This window comes from Lepeophtheirus salmonis, chromosome 12 (genome assembly GCF_016086655.4).
Source record: "Lepeophtheirus salmonis chromosome 12, UVic_Lsal_1.4, whole genome shotgun sequence".
In the NCBI taxonomy this organism is placed as follows: Eukaryota; Metazoa; Arthropoda; class Copepoda; order Siphonostomatoida; family Caligidae; genus Lepeophtheirus; species Lepeophtheirus salmonis.
This window is the reverse complement of record NC_052142.2, coordinates 5,714,856-5,731,250: the sequence shown is the minus strand read 5'-3', so window position 1 is coordinate 5,731,250 and position 16,395 is coordinate 5,714,856. Positions and strand designations below refer to the sequence as shown.

Sequence of the window (16,395 nt, the reverse complement as noted above, 5' to 3'; positions counted from 1 at the left end):
TTCAACTCTATCCTACACGCTTTTGCTGATTGCCCAGTTTTTTTAGTAGTCAAATATTTTATACAATTCAATATTTGTGTGACAGAAGATGTTTCTTCCAACTTAATAAAGGCAAATTTATTGTTTGGACCTTATAATACAAATAAAAATATTTCTCATGTTCACAAAGCCATGGAGTTTACTTTATTAAATATTAAATCATTGATTCCTAAAAAATTAAATATTGACTCTCCATTACATGTGGAAGAATTAAGAGCTTTAATGATAAACTCAACTGCTCGATATTCAGCACTTTCTACCAAAATCCCTCTGTCATCATCTTTGTCTTTGGCATGGGCCGGAAATATCATCAAATTTGTTCCTTCGAGGTCCGTGCAATATTTTAATCTCATCAAGTAATAAGAAGCCATCGTCGTTTTTGATTTACCTAAGCTGATGGTTAAAATTATTTTTTTTTAAATATTATATCAAGTTATTTTACTTCAGGACATTAAATATGAACTATAATGTTCTTCTATGTTTTTTTAAACGTAATTGTCCTGTTGCTATGTGATCTATTTTTATCTTTATGTGTATCCATTAATTACACTGTTTGTATTGTAGAATATAAACTAAATTATTTTAATCAAAAAAAAAAAAAACCTAAATAGTTCCATTGGCCATTAAATACTAAATAATGTTTGTAAAACAAATACAAAAGTATTTAAAAAAAACCATTATATTTTTATAAATAATAACAACTACAATTTCATTTTAGTTAATATATTCAACTTGCAACAAAATATTTAGAAATATCGTTTATCTCTTTAGTGCATTTCCATCTCTTTTAATTTGATTGTTGGACATTATGTTTGAAAATAATTTTTCATACGAAGAAAAATATTTTTTTGGAGATCAAATGAATAAAAGTGATAAACTGATTATCAAATCCTTCTAATGTTTTTAAAGCAATCTCTTGAAAATATTTCGAAAATGGTTGATATAATAATATTAGTAAGGACTTCCATTAATAATTTTTCCCAAATGTTAATGCTGCCAAGGGAGCCATTCTACTATCGATTTTTTTACACAGAAAAAGAATTGACACACCGAGCCTGACGGTATGATAAGCCCTCTAATTGGGTTATCACTGTAATAGTTTTTAAATGAGATTAAAGATGTCTATTGGCATGGCTTTTCTTGATTGTGGAATAATGCTGTTTTGCAAATTTGCATTGAATAGTTTTTTGCAGAACATATTCATTATAGCTTTTAATGTATTAAATTAAAGGGCTTAAATATTCTGCTGTCTGAAGCATTATATCCTCTTAAGTGACATTTTGTAACATTATTCGCCATTGCCACAGTTTAATACAAAACGTGTCTCTATAAACTCATTTTGATCGTTTATTGCAATGATCTGACGTTGATCATGAATAACATTCGCCATAGTTAACATAATAGTTTCATCCAGAGAAATACAGTTCTCATTGTCATTTTGAATGATTCCTCTTCCAGCATGATAGATAATTATTCGAAAAAATATTAATAAAGAGTATTTTATAGATTAAATATTTAATATTTTAAACATAAAAAGGAACCTAAATTAAACCACTAAAAGTTTCAAATACAACATTGAGGCAAATCTGAACTGTTTATACTTGAATTGAAATAGTTTCACTTCCTTTGTCTTATTGCAGGAAGTAGATTTTCGAAATCAAGGTTTCCAAAGCTTTTTCAGGCTGGCTTTTTAGGCTGGCACTCCCTTGGCTTCAATATAAACTTCTAGCAACTATCCAAAACCCAACAAACACATTAGTTCTTCTTCCAAAATGAAAATAATGTGAAGGCTGTAGTGATATTAGTACCTCTGTGATGATTTAGGCCTCTCTCTATAACCAAGGATAATGAAATTAATGGACTTTATTACTTACTATATAAAAAAACACTACACAATAATTATGGGTGCATCGGTATAACGAGTTATATATTTGGAATGAGGAATACAATAAAAGAACAGAAAAAACAAAAAACCTATTATTTGGAGGGAAGAAACAGTTGAATGTAATGAAGGTTGCCATAGGTGATGGTTATATGACAAGATATACATAAGACTCAGATTCCAACACCCCCCCTCCCCCCAAAATGACTGGTTCGTCAGAAGAAGACATTTTCTGTCTCTGTGTCTTTGTATATCCTACTCAATTTGGACTGGAATTGATAGACACCCAGGCTGCAAGGTTAATAGAAATACAACGTTATTCCATAACGCATGTACGACATATGTTTGACTTCCACCACGCTTTTAATATTGACTTCAAAGTAGATGAGTTGGTGCGTGTCTTGCCAAAAACTGTGTTTCCTACCCAGAAGCCAGTACGATACAGTAAATTAAAACTTCAAGCAATAGTGACATCATAGATATAAGTGGTTGTGTGTTTTGTCAAAATCTGCCTGTCTTGCCCACCAGTCGGTACAATACATCAGATTGAAATTTCTAGCAAGCCCGATTACATGATGGTCTAAGCATGTATGTCTATTAACCTTACCAGGAAGTCTCACTAATTGAGCAAAATGTAACTTTAGATAAACAATACGTTAATGTCTGTATCATCAACCTTGTATTGCCAAACTATGCCATAGATAGCTTTATAATTTTTGGGTGACTAAGGTACTTTCTTTTCACAACAATATTCGGGGCTTTAGTAAAAAAAAAATTGATTAAAAAAACTAACCTATGTTTCTCCTGTACCCGTAACTCGGGTTTGGAATGGACAGACATGTTGTAAGGTTGTACAATCCCCACGACACTTTTACAACGTTGTGTAATGTTATAATCTTGTTATTTTTTTAGACTTAAATTAGATAATTGTTTTACTTTATCTTTCCATGCATGGTTTGAGTCGTTTAATCGTCGCCTTTTAATAATTTTATATAACTTCCTTTATATCGTCTTTTCTTCCTCAATTCATGATGATGAGTATCAACAACATCACTCTAATATCTCTTCTGAATTGTAAGGAACTGGTTCTACACATATGGTAGCTGTTTCGCCAGGAATGATTGTATCCTCTTTGTGGCAGGGTTGATCTCGAACAGGAGATTGTCACTCCTGAGTTGATTGTACACCCAACTCAGGGACCGTTAACGTCTGCTCTTGATTTCTAGCAAGTCCACATTGATTATTCAATTGAGATATCACAATTTCTTTTTCAGTAACATTAGACTCTAATAGAGCAATTTGTCTTATTGAGTGTAAAATATTTCTGCTATTTGTTAAACTTAGTGTTGCTGTAGTGACAACGTTGTCCTGGTATTATGGACTTCAGTAATCCTTGTTAACTTATATGAATTTTTCTATAATGATTGAGGTTTTAGGATTACTGTATAACCCTTTGTGATAGAGTTGGTATATCTTGCTAATACTTAAAGATTTAAATATTCTTTCCTCCATGTTGTCCAAAAACCTTTCATGAAATTTTTCCTCGACAACCACATGTTATCACAGGCAATGGCTACTATGTATACATGGACTTAAACCAAAATATAACTTGTACATTGAGAGGGGACCACTCTTGAAGTTATGTATTATTATAGATAAGTCTGAATATCACTCACTTTATCTACATTTTAGTAAAATAAAATATAAATTAGATACAAGTATGAAAATACTCAATATATGTACCTCAAGCTATGCACTTAAATTCACTACTTATTAAGAAATAATAAATCATACAATCAGTTATCATTTAATAAATATATATTTTAAAGCCAAATTAATATCATAGAGCTTATTTCTTCTCAGATCTCAATTTCTTTACCTAATCCGAAATACTTTTATTCTGCTGTTTTGGCGTATCTCTTTCGGCTTTATGAATTAAGTTATTAATTTCTTTAACAAAATGTTTGTTCATGATATTAAATAACTTAAATAAACCTTTGTTTGAACGGATGACCATTCTCACATTGTCTGCCAAGAAAAAGACTAGACTCATTTTTAAGTAATGAATGAAGCTTTCAACAAAGAGATTTCGTTTATTTGAATTATTCAAAAGTATTATTTTATGCTCAATGGATTGAAAAATAGATACATCAAATTTCTAGGCTTCCTGAATCAGTATAAATAGTTCGTTAAATGGTTCTACTAAACTAATAAAGACTTGATATATTTATGATAATCCTTATCCTTATGTCCTTATGTGATTCAAGAGTGTGGTTATCGATTTCGTCAAAAAGCGATAGCATTAAAAAATTACTTTGCGAGTTGTCCTCTTCATATTTTAAGTAAAGTTTACATAAGGAACATTTAACTTTGGACAAAATAGATTTCGCACAATATCCTAAAATGTAAAATAGTATTTTTGGGTCAGCATGCGCTGGAATGACATTGACACTTAAGTTTTCCAGAAAAAGATCAGCAGCGGTAACAAGGTCATCCTCAAATTTCTGAAAAAAAGTTCACTAAATGTTCGCTAAACTTGATAAGGGAAGATAATCGTACATATGTTTCTGTTTCATGAAACGGTCTCACACTTGTCTAATAGTTGCATACACTACTATATCAATAGAAACCAAACTTTTGTTCCAACGGGCCTGACTGAATTTTTCAAGTCAAATTATAATTAAAACTTTTATTGAAATTATATATGGAAACAAGTCCATCATAGCAAAAGTTGTTTGGATTAATGTGAAAAATGATTCTGCACTAAAACAATTTCATTTTGATGAGTTTGTTCGAAAATTATCCGACCAATTAATAAATTATTTGCAAAAAGCATTCGTTTGTTCAAAATTAAATTATGTTATGGGTTCACTATTCCGAGCTTTCTTTTTAGGCCTGTAGTTGAAGATTTAACGTTGAAGAAATTCCCCCAGCGCCAAATAAGCTTCAAAAAGATTGCTATTGTTTCCATAAAATTTCAAGGCCATAATGGTACTTTCATAGAACAAGGCATCTGCTAGCTTGACGTTGGTTTTTTCAATCGAATGAGGGTTAAGAACTTTGTCATTCAATTTGGGTCTATACTTCACAGGTTTTGTTTGCTCGAGATGATATAATTTTTTATATGGATAAATTCAATAATCACTTCTTCACCAGTAAACAAAGTACATTTCAAAAACTTTCTTCCCAATAAGTTGTTGTATATGCACATAAATATATGCACTGAATCAAATAAATAAAAAACTTTTTCCCACTATCACAAGGGTTGACAATATGCGTATCCAATTTGCTGTTTCCTACCTCTTGAGTTTAGAATTTTCGGTTTGCATATATCCATCAAGCAGTGATGCAACTGGCTCAAAACCAAGAGGTGTAATTGCTTCTACAACTCGGTAGAATAATTTTCCCTGAATTTTAGAGTCTAATTTTGTTAAAGGTACTATTACAATAATATCTTCATGTTTGTTAGTTAAGCTTTTGATCACCACACAAAGCAATGTCTTGGTTGGTGTATCCCCTCCATCATTAATGCCGTAAAATTTCCCTCCTGTATACTCACAAACTTTTGCACTGAAATGAAAAAGCTATAAATTTCGTATAAAAGTGCCTTGAATTTCTTGCAGCTTACCAGTACAATTCATACGTAATAATGGTTACAATTCTTTCTCTATCGTTGAGATTCTTTATCGTTTGTTCTAAACATTTTATAGTTTGAAGATTAAGTCCTGCATTGACTGTAAAGCAGCTCGAAAGCCTTGTTAACTACTGAAAGATGGTAATTTCAGTATTCCTTTGCTCAATATAACCTTATACAAAGATGTGAATGCCTTTTTCCAGATAAGAGCCATTGCTAAAAGTTAAAAGCGTTACCAATATTTAATAAACTAAATTTAAAAAAAATATTTACCAAGCGTGCATGGGGAGTATTTCGTAGCTCCTTTTTTGTATTTACAGAATTCGAGTTGCTCAATCAAAAAAAGTAACGATGGTTTTAAGCTTCTATCGATATTTTCCACAATACCATTGAGTAAGTCAATAGAATTCTCAATGACGAATTATATTTTTGACATAAATGTTTCCGAACATAGTGATTTAGTCTTGGAGATCAAATTGCATATCTTACTCGTTTTTGTAATGGTAGCCCGTGGAGCCAACTCAGAAAAATCTCTCATGGGCACATGACTTCCATTAACATGCCCTTAAAAGTCATAAGTGATTTAACCAAGAGACTGAATTTCAAATTAGGATCAGGGGGCATAGCAAGGGCATAGAACGGATTCTTCTTTCCATTGAATCAGTATATCAAATGGTAAAGACATTCCATGAATATGGCTTTTTAGCTCTGAAATGGATTGGATTCACTCTGCTTCAAAAAAATCAGATATGCCGTTTTCTAGCCTATTAGTTTCAGCTTCATATTGTGCCATACAACTTGTCCTATTTAATTTCTCTTTGGGAAAATGCCTCGAATAGTGCTTTGGTAAACCTAAGGAGGTCAAAAAAATGTAATGGTAGAACCGAAGAGTTGAGTTAAGAATTGAAAAATAGGACTATGGAGTTGCATAAGTAAGCATGACTTCTATCCTTTTTTGGATATTTTTGTCTCCACAATGGAATATATGAAAAAATACATTAATGTTTTTAGTATTCCATGCAGATGGACAGTAGAGTAATTCCCTAGATATAGTCTAATATATATATTCTAAATTCAAACTTGGAAAATTGAATGCTATTATGTTGACTTGACCTTCAATTCAATCGTTGAATTGCTTGAGTCCATTCATGACGATGATCTTCTTTCTTCGTTAATACATCCATAATGACCGTTAGATCCTTCCCTTCATTCTTATATCCTGTTTTACATCCAGGGGCACAACATACTTTAGCATTGTAATGCACCACCGGAACTCAAGAGGACAAGACACTCGATATTATTTCCGCGAAGTAATTATTGAAAAGAAGGGAATTCAAAATACTACTCATGAATGATGAAGCATTTTCTTCTCTCTCTTGTCCATACCGATGTACACTTTTCTTTCATGTAAAAACTAGTTTAAGTCCATGTAATATAGTAGGCATTGCCTTAGGGTAACGTGGACAAGGTTGATTCTTTTGGAGTGTTTATTACACCCTTTCGACGACTATAAATCAGAAGGTTTGTAGTAATACCTGAAGGTGATAGGGGATCCTGATGGGACACTCCCAACTATTATATATAATATTTTTTATTTCTATAATTCAAGTTACTACAATAATTCTTAACATATCCATATATGATTCCTTTTTTTAATTTTTATTCGTATGCATATAAACATTTTTGATTTATCTATTGCTACGATAAACTTGTGCATTTTCGTACGTAAAATTAATTGTACAAAATGTAGGTTGGTGATTACATATTTCTTATTTCAAATTGCGTTGAAATTATTCTTGCAATTCGGTTTTTAATAAAGTCATTTTAAGTAACATTTACTATTGATAGATGTTCTGCTTTTACTTTAGTCAGAACCAACCTTTTTCCACATAGTTAATACTCTCTTAAAATTATTATTCATTTGATGACCTTTAGCATTAAGATCTTTCCATGACATTTCAAAAAACCAGCAGCTTTATGAGGAATCATACACTGCTGTATCTTTCATTTATTGTTAAACATGGAAGTCTATAGCTCTGAATAGACTGATGTAGACTTATCTCCACGTTTCCTCCTGACCAACATTTTTAAAGTTAATTTTTTTAACTATATCATTATAGATAGATGTGATTTCATAATTTATATCAGCAAATTCTTGAGAAAATTGTATTTTCGGGGTTGAATTAATGGGAGGAGATTCTTGAACTAATTTCCAAGGTTCGGAATCCTCAACCGATATCGGGGTAGAATGTTAATTTACTTCATTTTTTTGGAGATTTGGTGGTATTTGATTTTAATCCAGACCTTTATTTCTATATTATCCTCATCCATTTGAGGACTCTCTTTTTCTATCGCCTTTGTCCATAATGGAGGAAGAGTTTTAATCTCTTCTTCGACGGATGCTTTGCCACCGAGGTGAATTTGGTGAAGTTACGTTCTTGAAATTTATCTTAAGGTTCAGAAAATTCAAGAGATCTCGGTGTTGAATGATTTTCGTGTTTTTTATGTTTTTTATATTTTCTAAAATATATAGAGAAAAATTTAAGCTGGAATTATTATTTCAGCTTTCAAACAAAATAATTTTTATAATTAATATCTTGTAACTTATTGACTGTATTTGAATTGAATAGATAGATTACTTTCAAAATGTTATATTAAATTGTTTGTGTTTACCACAACTCTCAATATACTTTTAAAGAAATATATATTTTTACACAATGAGATCTTTATGCTTCAAAACCCCCCCGCGTATGGTTTTACAATGAGTCCTTTGAGCTTCAAATACTACACTACAATCCCTTCTTTTAATATAATCAAATAAGTCTGATCGATTGGGAGTATTGTTACTGTTACAGCTGTTGCACAAAATCTGTTTTTGTCTGGAGATTAGCGTAAATTAAACCCCTTATTTCGACGAAGACGAATAATATGAAACAAAGGATCTTGGTTTATTTATTACTTTATTTTATTTTATTTCAGAATATTATAGCGGACGTCACTTATTAATAAAGTTGATAATATTGTTGAGAAAAACGCGTGCAAGGAGATGGGGGGAAATACATATGGTATCATTATTTAAAATACTAAGGTGATTATCATCTACCTGCTTTATTATGATTTTTGAGGGTATAACGAAAGTATTTATTAACAAAATGTTTAATGAAGATATACTACGTTTAATTGACTTTCTTTTGAATTTTTTATCCGTTACCGTAGATTTTATAACGTCACACTCCATGAAATTGTAATTCATTATGAACCTTATTCTCAGTCTAATAAAACGACAAAGTAAAGTATTTAGAATTATATTTGAAGTTCCATGTTTAAAAAATAAGGCTTTAATTAAATATAATCTACATAATAAAAATAAATAAATATACCATCATACATTTATGTTAAATATACAAAATTAAACAATTGGAATCATATAACTAATAACAATAAATTAAATATACAGAATATTGAAATAATAGATTGATCCAAATAATATTTTCTTGTTCTGACACCGGAATCCAGTTAAATATGTCACAACTTTAGGTTGCAAAACCCAAGCGAGACGTGGAGTTTAATCAAAAAGATAATCACCCCTCTTCTTCATGTGGAAGTTGCTATATACACAGGATAGATATATCTCTACCGATGAGATCTAACTAATTATTAATAATAAAGTAAATGTCAAAATCATAAAATTAGACAATAAATATAGTTAGGAAAAAATGTTAGAAATAAATCCATCTTAAAGATTTAGAGCAAAAGCTAATTATGTAGTAATGTCCGGCGATATTACTCCTTATTAAGAGCATCAAAAAAGATATTTTACCCGTTAGTTATGTTTATATAACAACATACTATTATCATGAAGGATATACACAATTTCTAATTATAATGCTACACCCAATGTAACTACTCCCGTTGTTGTGACCATTTTAGCAGTTGTTTTTGGCTTTATGAGTTTTCTGAACACCATTTCTTGGAGCCTATCAACCATAGCTAAGCCTTAAGTGATAAAAAAAGTAATATTTATTTTACTATGTAATATTGGAAAACCTAATGATCATACCCAAGTCTTTAAGTGAAGAAACTAGTTTCAGAAAAACTAATTGCGAACCATCCAAAGCTACTCCTCCCGTTGTGGTTACCATTTAAGCACTTTTTCTTGCCATTTAATGAGTTGTGTATCATAATTCTCGATAATTTTGGCTAAAATAGAATCATATTTTAGGGTTAGATTTAAAAACAATTGAATACTTACTGTGAGATAGTACAAAATTCAGAGTTCCATTTCGATATTAGTAAATACTTTTTACTGATAACTTGATTGTCATTTGGTGAAGATGACTCAAAATTTTTTTATATGTATTTCTATAAATGACATCAGTACCAACGTCCTTAATGATGGTTCCTCGGGAAGGGAAAGGTTTACCCGTGTATTTCTCCATATATTTTTTTGAACATATATGATTAGCAATGGATAAGGCTATATACATGCATTAAGTATCTTTCTGAGATCAGAGTTAAAGTCTGACTTGATGTGTTCATCATTAACTTGATTTTTTAGATGAATATCCATGCTCTTGATATGAAATGAGGATAATGAGTGGCGTGTAATTCTAGACAGGGGACTAGAGGCACAGTTATATCGACCTATCCGACAAACCATCTGTTTCTCATCCGGTAAGTATTTTCCAAATTCCTGGGCCTCCATTTTCAGAAATCAAGACAGAAGGCAACGTTATTTTAGGCATTTTATTCAGTTCTCTATCGACTATCACCATCTAATATTATATTAATATTGAATAATAAAGGCGGAAATGATAACGTTCTTGATTGATAGAAGAAGATGTATATTATTTAATCAATGATGCCATAAGTATTTCTTCTCTTCTCCTCGCACGCTTTTCTATTCTTACGAAAATTATCACCCTTACTTATTAACGAACGAACAAAAAGAAAATAATAGGAACAGGAAATAAATTACAGATAAAAAGAAGGAAGGTCAAAGCAAGGGTGTCCGATGAAGTAACTAGCTGACCAGCAGCAACACTCCCGGCATTGAGAAATCGATTTCTCAAAATAGTTAAAATTAATAATAATCATAATGCATAATCAAAATAAAGAAAGATCAAAGTACAAAAATATATAAATACTCATCTAATTAAATTGAAATAAATAATGATAAATCGCAAAATATATCTATAAATTATGTTGTTAAGAGAATTAAAAATGGCAATTGCACAACTAACAGTTTCATTGTGCGAATACATTACACTTTTTCAGAATGGTGAATAGGTATTTTAATCGTAATGGGAAATAGAATGAGGAGGATTTTGTTTAAGGACTGATACTGAAGTATCTTTCCTCAAAAGCCTATCATTACATTCAATTCAATGGTCTACCTCCGGTTCCTAGTGTAACAACCCTCAAACGGTGGATACGAAATTATAAAACAGCTCCTGGAATACAATCAAAAATTATTAAAATTATCACTCAACAAATCAAATCCAACGAAACTCCAAATGGAAACTTAGCTATCTTGTGCTTTGATGAGATGAAGCTCCCGACCAATATCAAAAAGGACATTGGATATGCCTATGGAGTAAATTTGGATATACAAAAGGATATTCTCCATAACATGATAAATGTGATTGAAAGCAAATTAATAGAAATAAAAATGGGGAAGTGGTATTGCCTAAGACATCTGCTTTAAAGCCCTTCCAAAAGGGCATCAGTATTTCTTCAAAAACTTTGATATCATTGTATCAATACATATATAATGAAATTGGCCTTCCATATTTATTGACATCTCGTTTAAATCAAGATTGTCCTGAAAACTTTTTTTCAAGAATACGATATATTGGACAAACCCACCCTCATCCTAATGCTGTAGAGGCCATAGATCGATTTCGGATACTTGTAATAAGTAGCTAAGAAAAAATAGTTGCTTAAAATGCTCCCGTCAGATCTGAGAAAGACCAATGTTTTGTTTCTATGTTTCAACAAATTTTAGACTGTAGTATACCCTATGCAGTAATGTAGATATACTAATTCTGTATCTCGTTTTAGGTCCTATTTGAGCGAAACAGATTAAGAAGATAACATAAAATTTTATCAAGACTTTGATGATATAACCATCAAATTAAAGATGAGATTGAGGAAGATATAAATAATGATAGAAATACCATAGAACAACCATAGAATGATTTACATCTTCCTAAAAATCTGTGAAGATGAAGGATTTATTTATGTTGCTGGATATGTGACCAAATCGTTACATCAAAAATTTTCCCACTCTGCGGTGTAATACTTCCAGCATCCAAGTCCATGTCTTAAAAATTTTTCAAGAGGGGTGACTGCTTCAACCATCAGAATATTTTTGGAATTTTGCAAAAAAATAGAGAAGTATTTCATTAAGTTTCATGGGAATTTTTTTGATACCGAACCATATGTGATGGATCGACTCATCTGCATAATTGTGCGAAAAGTATCCTAAGGAAGAATATGAAGTTATATAAAACTTTATTAGCACTCGTACATTCATTAGACTAAAGTGTATTAATGTTGTAAACAAAAGTAGCATAAAACGAAAAATAGCAAATAACATGCGAAAAACTGCTCATTTCATTAGTTAAAAAATAGAGGCGGAAATTGTATATATATTTTTTTTGAGATTCATTATTTAATTTTAAACAATAAATTTTCTAAATGTGAGTGTCTGTGTTTTAGCTTATTCTAAAAACCTTGTCAAGCAATTCCTCGGAAATTGAATAGGCAACATTTTTTTCATATACAACTGTAATATTATTGTCACTTTTAATTTTCCTGCGACTGAACCTCACATATATAAATTACCCTTTAGTTAAGGTCATTTAAGTTCACTATCCACGAAACCTCTGAAGTTCACCTTTTTCATTTAGTTTCTCAAAGGTGATTTATTATTAGTACTGTTCTAATGCTTTGGAACTTAGGTATTGTCATTAATTACCTGCTTGAGAATTGCAAAAGGTAAATAAGTATATTTCTGAACAGCAGCAAGTCGCCAGGAGTCCTTATTTCTTCGCCAAATCACAAGACAGATAATTATTTACTAAATTACTTTCTTTGTCGTCATATGGGATCCAAGATGTCAAATTTTTCTAAGAGACAGTAAGTGTATTTCCTTTCAGTGGTAGAGGATGCTAGATATTCCCCTCCTTGACGAAGGACTTTCGTAAGAGAAAGATGAAAAACACCAAACTAAACCTCATCTATGGGAATGACCTTTCTGACTCCAAGATTTTTACCAAAGAATATACAAGTCACTACAATATATATCTATAATATCTTTATAATTAAGCATGCTGAGGTTTTCGAAGAAGTGTAATAACTATCAGCATAAGCGTACGGAAATATAGGATATACCATATAATAAAGGAGTTGATTTTTTTACAAAAGAAAATAAACTGATATTATAGTATAAGAATATGGTAAATGATTTGGATCGAGAGTGGCCAGCTTTAGCCACTTAATACTTACACAAATACAAATCTGTGTATTTAACTTAAAAAAACTTAATATTTCATCTTAATTTATATTGTTTTCATATTTTGACTTCAAAAAGTAAAAACAGTTCAGCACATGAACCAAAGTAATTCATTACCTTCAAATTTGATATTCAAATTTTGAACTGAAATTAACTCATATGACCAAACTGAATCCAATAAAATTATTATATAGACGGTTTTTAATAAGCCGTATAAGATTTAAATGGATAGTGTAAAGTTATTTAAATTTATTGACTTCAGAAATGAGTTTAATAGCTTTTGATTTTCTTTCTCTATTCTTTGATAATACAATTTTTAAAATATATAATACATTTGAAGTTTCTTGTTGGTTGTGTTTGGTAGTTTTTGTATAGTAATAAATATATTTAATTTTTTAATTTTTACTATTATTATTTTTAACAAGACATAATTACTGTATAGTTTATATTTATGGAAAAAAATCGAGCTTCATTTTCAAACCAAATAACTAAAATTCCTTTTCGAACGCAATTCACATCCAGTTTCTCCTTCAGTAAAGATAAAAACTAAAGACCATCATCATGGTATAAAAGAGTTTCAGACATAGGATCAAAATTATTAGTTATTTGTTCCCGATGTGCTTCTAACTATCAATAAAACCACAACTATGAAATCGTGAAATTAATATATTATATTATTTAGCAGATTATATTATTTTAAAAAAATTGAAAAGTATAGTCCTCATTGTGAATCTCGTCTGCATATGTTAAAAACAACAAAAAGGGAATTCCACGATGACAAAATCACTAAAATTATGAAAATTACAGATTACACTAGATATAGCCTAGTTTATTGTTCGAATAAAGTATTTAAAAATATTATTTTACCAATAGAAAATACCATGAGAAATTTAGAACAGTCTTTATATAAATATGAACAAAAAAGTTTAGCTCTTAAAATTAAAGAAGTAAGCAATATCATAATCAAAGACTTTGATCAAATATTACATTGTCACTCATTAAAAGATAAAGTAATGAATATATTCATAAGATTAAGATTAGTAATATTTGAAAAGACTTTAAAAAAAAGAATAAGAAATTAGAAATTACGGTAAAGATAATGGTCAAAATAGTTCTAAAAGTATGGCAGTGAGATTGGCTCTTAATAAAATGAAATGAACAAATAATTATTTTTATTATGTTAAATAAATCTAGTTATTCCAAATGTTAGAATCCAGCAGATATTAAGACTTTTATGGAGTCGAAGTTTGCCTTAAGTACGAATAATTATGATGCATTGACCATTCTGGAGGCGGGGTATGTCAAGTTGGACGTTTCTAAGACCTTTTATAACTATGTATAGGGATCTTATTGGACTAGAGAAAAAAGTCATCAGATCTCTCATCAATAAAGTTAGGTCGTTGCCTATAGAGCTGAGAGAGGTCTAAAACTTGTTTGCTTCGTCACACCAAGACTTAGCAAACAAGCTTGACAAGAGAATATCTCTCCAATACTGCACACAGAAACACAAAAATGTCTTAGAAGTGCTATGTCCGTTGCTGGCTGCTGATACGGCTAAAATCTACAGCCCCAACATCGAAAATAAGTCCGAAGAGTATAGTTATGCTTGTTGTAATGTCTGTATCATATTACAATAACTGCAGAGGCACCACGAATTATGGAGGACTCATGGTGTGAAGTAAAGATCCGATGCAATTATGTACTTAATATAACATAGTTTGGCCGAGAGTATAAAGTCACATATTATTATAACATAAGCTTCCCATTTATTTATTGCCTTCATAAAAATGTGGATTTTATCAGAATTTGGATATTGCCTACGTAATTTCCTTTTGATACAATTTTTTGGATCATTCGTAACCACGTTATGGACTAACATATTTAATTATTAAATTCCCAATTCCTTCGTATCTCCTTAGATAAGTGAATTATGATCACCGTGTTTCTTTAAAGTGGTCTACTCGCTCCAATTATCTGCCAATATTCTTGATCTTTGTTTCCCATACCAAGTATGCCTATGGAATTTGATTAATGGTTTACCCAAAGTATCTCTTACAGACTATATATTAAGTATATTATACCAGTAGCTCGAGATATGTTTTAATATACATACATTCATAATAGATCCAGTAAATACTAAATAGTGATGCATGAGATATCGAAGTTTATAAAAAGTATATGAAAACAGCATTAGTAGTAAACAACAACCACTTAAAAAATAATTTAAAATTGACAAATTCCTATTTATTTATTATCATTGGAGATTGATGGGTTGTAGATCTTGTACATAGTATAGGTGTACTTGATTAGACGATTCTCTCCGATGGGGATAAATGTATGATGTGAGCAGATTCGATAAAGGAATTTGATAAAACAGATCCAGTAATCCTTTCTTTGAGTTCTAAGTTCGTCTTCAGTAAGGGATAAGACTATTAAGTACATTATGAATGAGAAAGTTAATGAATCTGAAAATATAACAAAAACTAAAGAGTAAATTATTTTTCATACTCATAGAATGTGGCTCATTCTTACAACGAAACACTAAACGGTTTGAGGCATATTGATCCTCAATTTGAGTTCCTGAAAAAGGAAGTTAAGAGTTCTAATTAATCTTTAGTAAGGTCCTAGTAGACCCATAATATATTTCCTTTACACTCAACAATTCAATTTGCGTCTTCCAGACCTTCAATGAGCATCTTCCTAAAGTAAAATCTATTCCACGACCATATTAACTCCTCCTAATTATCTATCCAAACAGTAACTAAACAGTCACTCTACCGGACAAAAAAAAACTGTGCAACATGACATTTTTCAGCTGCTCATCACGTGGGTCCTCGTTTCTCTACTTGGTTTAAAGCTTTACCTTGCTCTACCTCTCTTGTTTTCTCACTGCTCACTTCAAAGAATGGATTGACAATCAAGTCTGGAACTATTACCTATAAAAATCCTGATATCGTTCTACCATGTATATGTGCAACTTTCCAAGAAAGTATAGTACAGTTGAAGGTGATACTCTGATATGTTATTTTCTTTATCCAATACACAGCGACTTGGAAACTGGTAAAGTTCTTTGCGTACTAAATTTCGTTTGAAAAACTTCCATTTAGAGAGGAGGGAGTAGATAATTGATATAACTTAGAAATGATGTTGTATAATTTCCTTGCAACTGCGAATTATTTTCATTGAAGTTTGTGACTATATCTCAAAGCAATGTTGTCCTTTATTATTTTTAAAATCATCACATAGACAAGTTTTAGAGTCCAACAAAGAATAAAAAAAGTTTAGGAAGTTTCCATTTTGAATGCCATGCAACTTCTGTGT

The 16,395-nt window shown here is 30.7% G+C and overlaps 1 protein-coding gene and 1 long non-coding RNA gene across 51 annotated transcripts in view; one reads left to right on the top strand and one right to left on the bottom strand.

The window, feature by feature from the left end:
- slo (calcium-activated potassium channel slo) overlaps positions 1–16,395 on the top strand; it is a 291,323-nt gene that overhangs the window by 166,273 nt on the left and 108,655 nt on the right. The window lies entirely within an intron of this gene.
- Positions 547–7,089, bottom strand: LOC121127055 (uncharacterized). Its single transcript, XR_005867471.2, has 4 exons — positions 6,669–7,089; positions 5,829–6,407; positions 5,550–5,771; positions 547–5,491 (listed from the first exon to the last, which is right to left on the bottom strand). It is a non-coding gene; the product is annotated as an uncharacterized lncRNA (long non-coding RNA).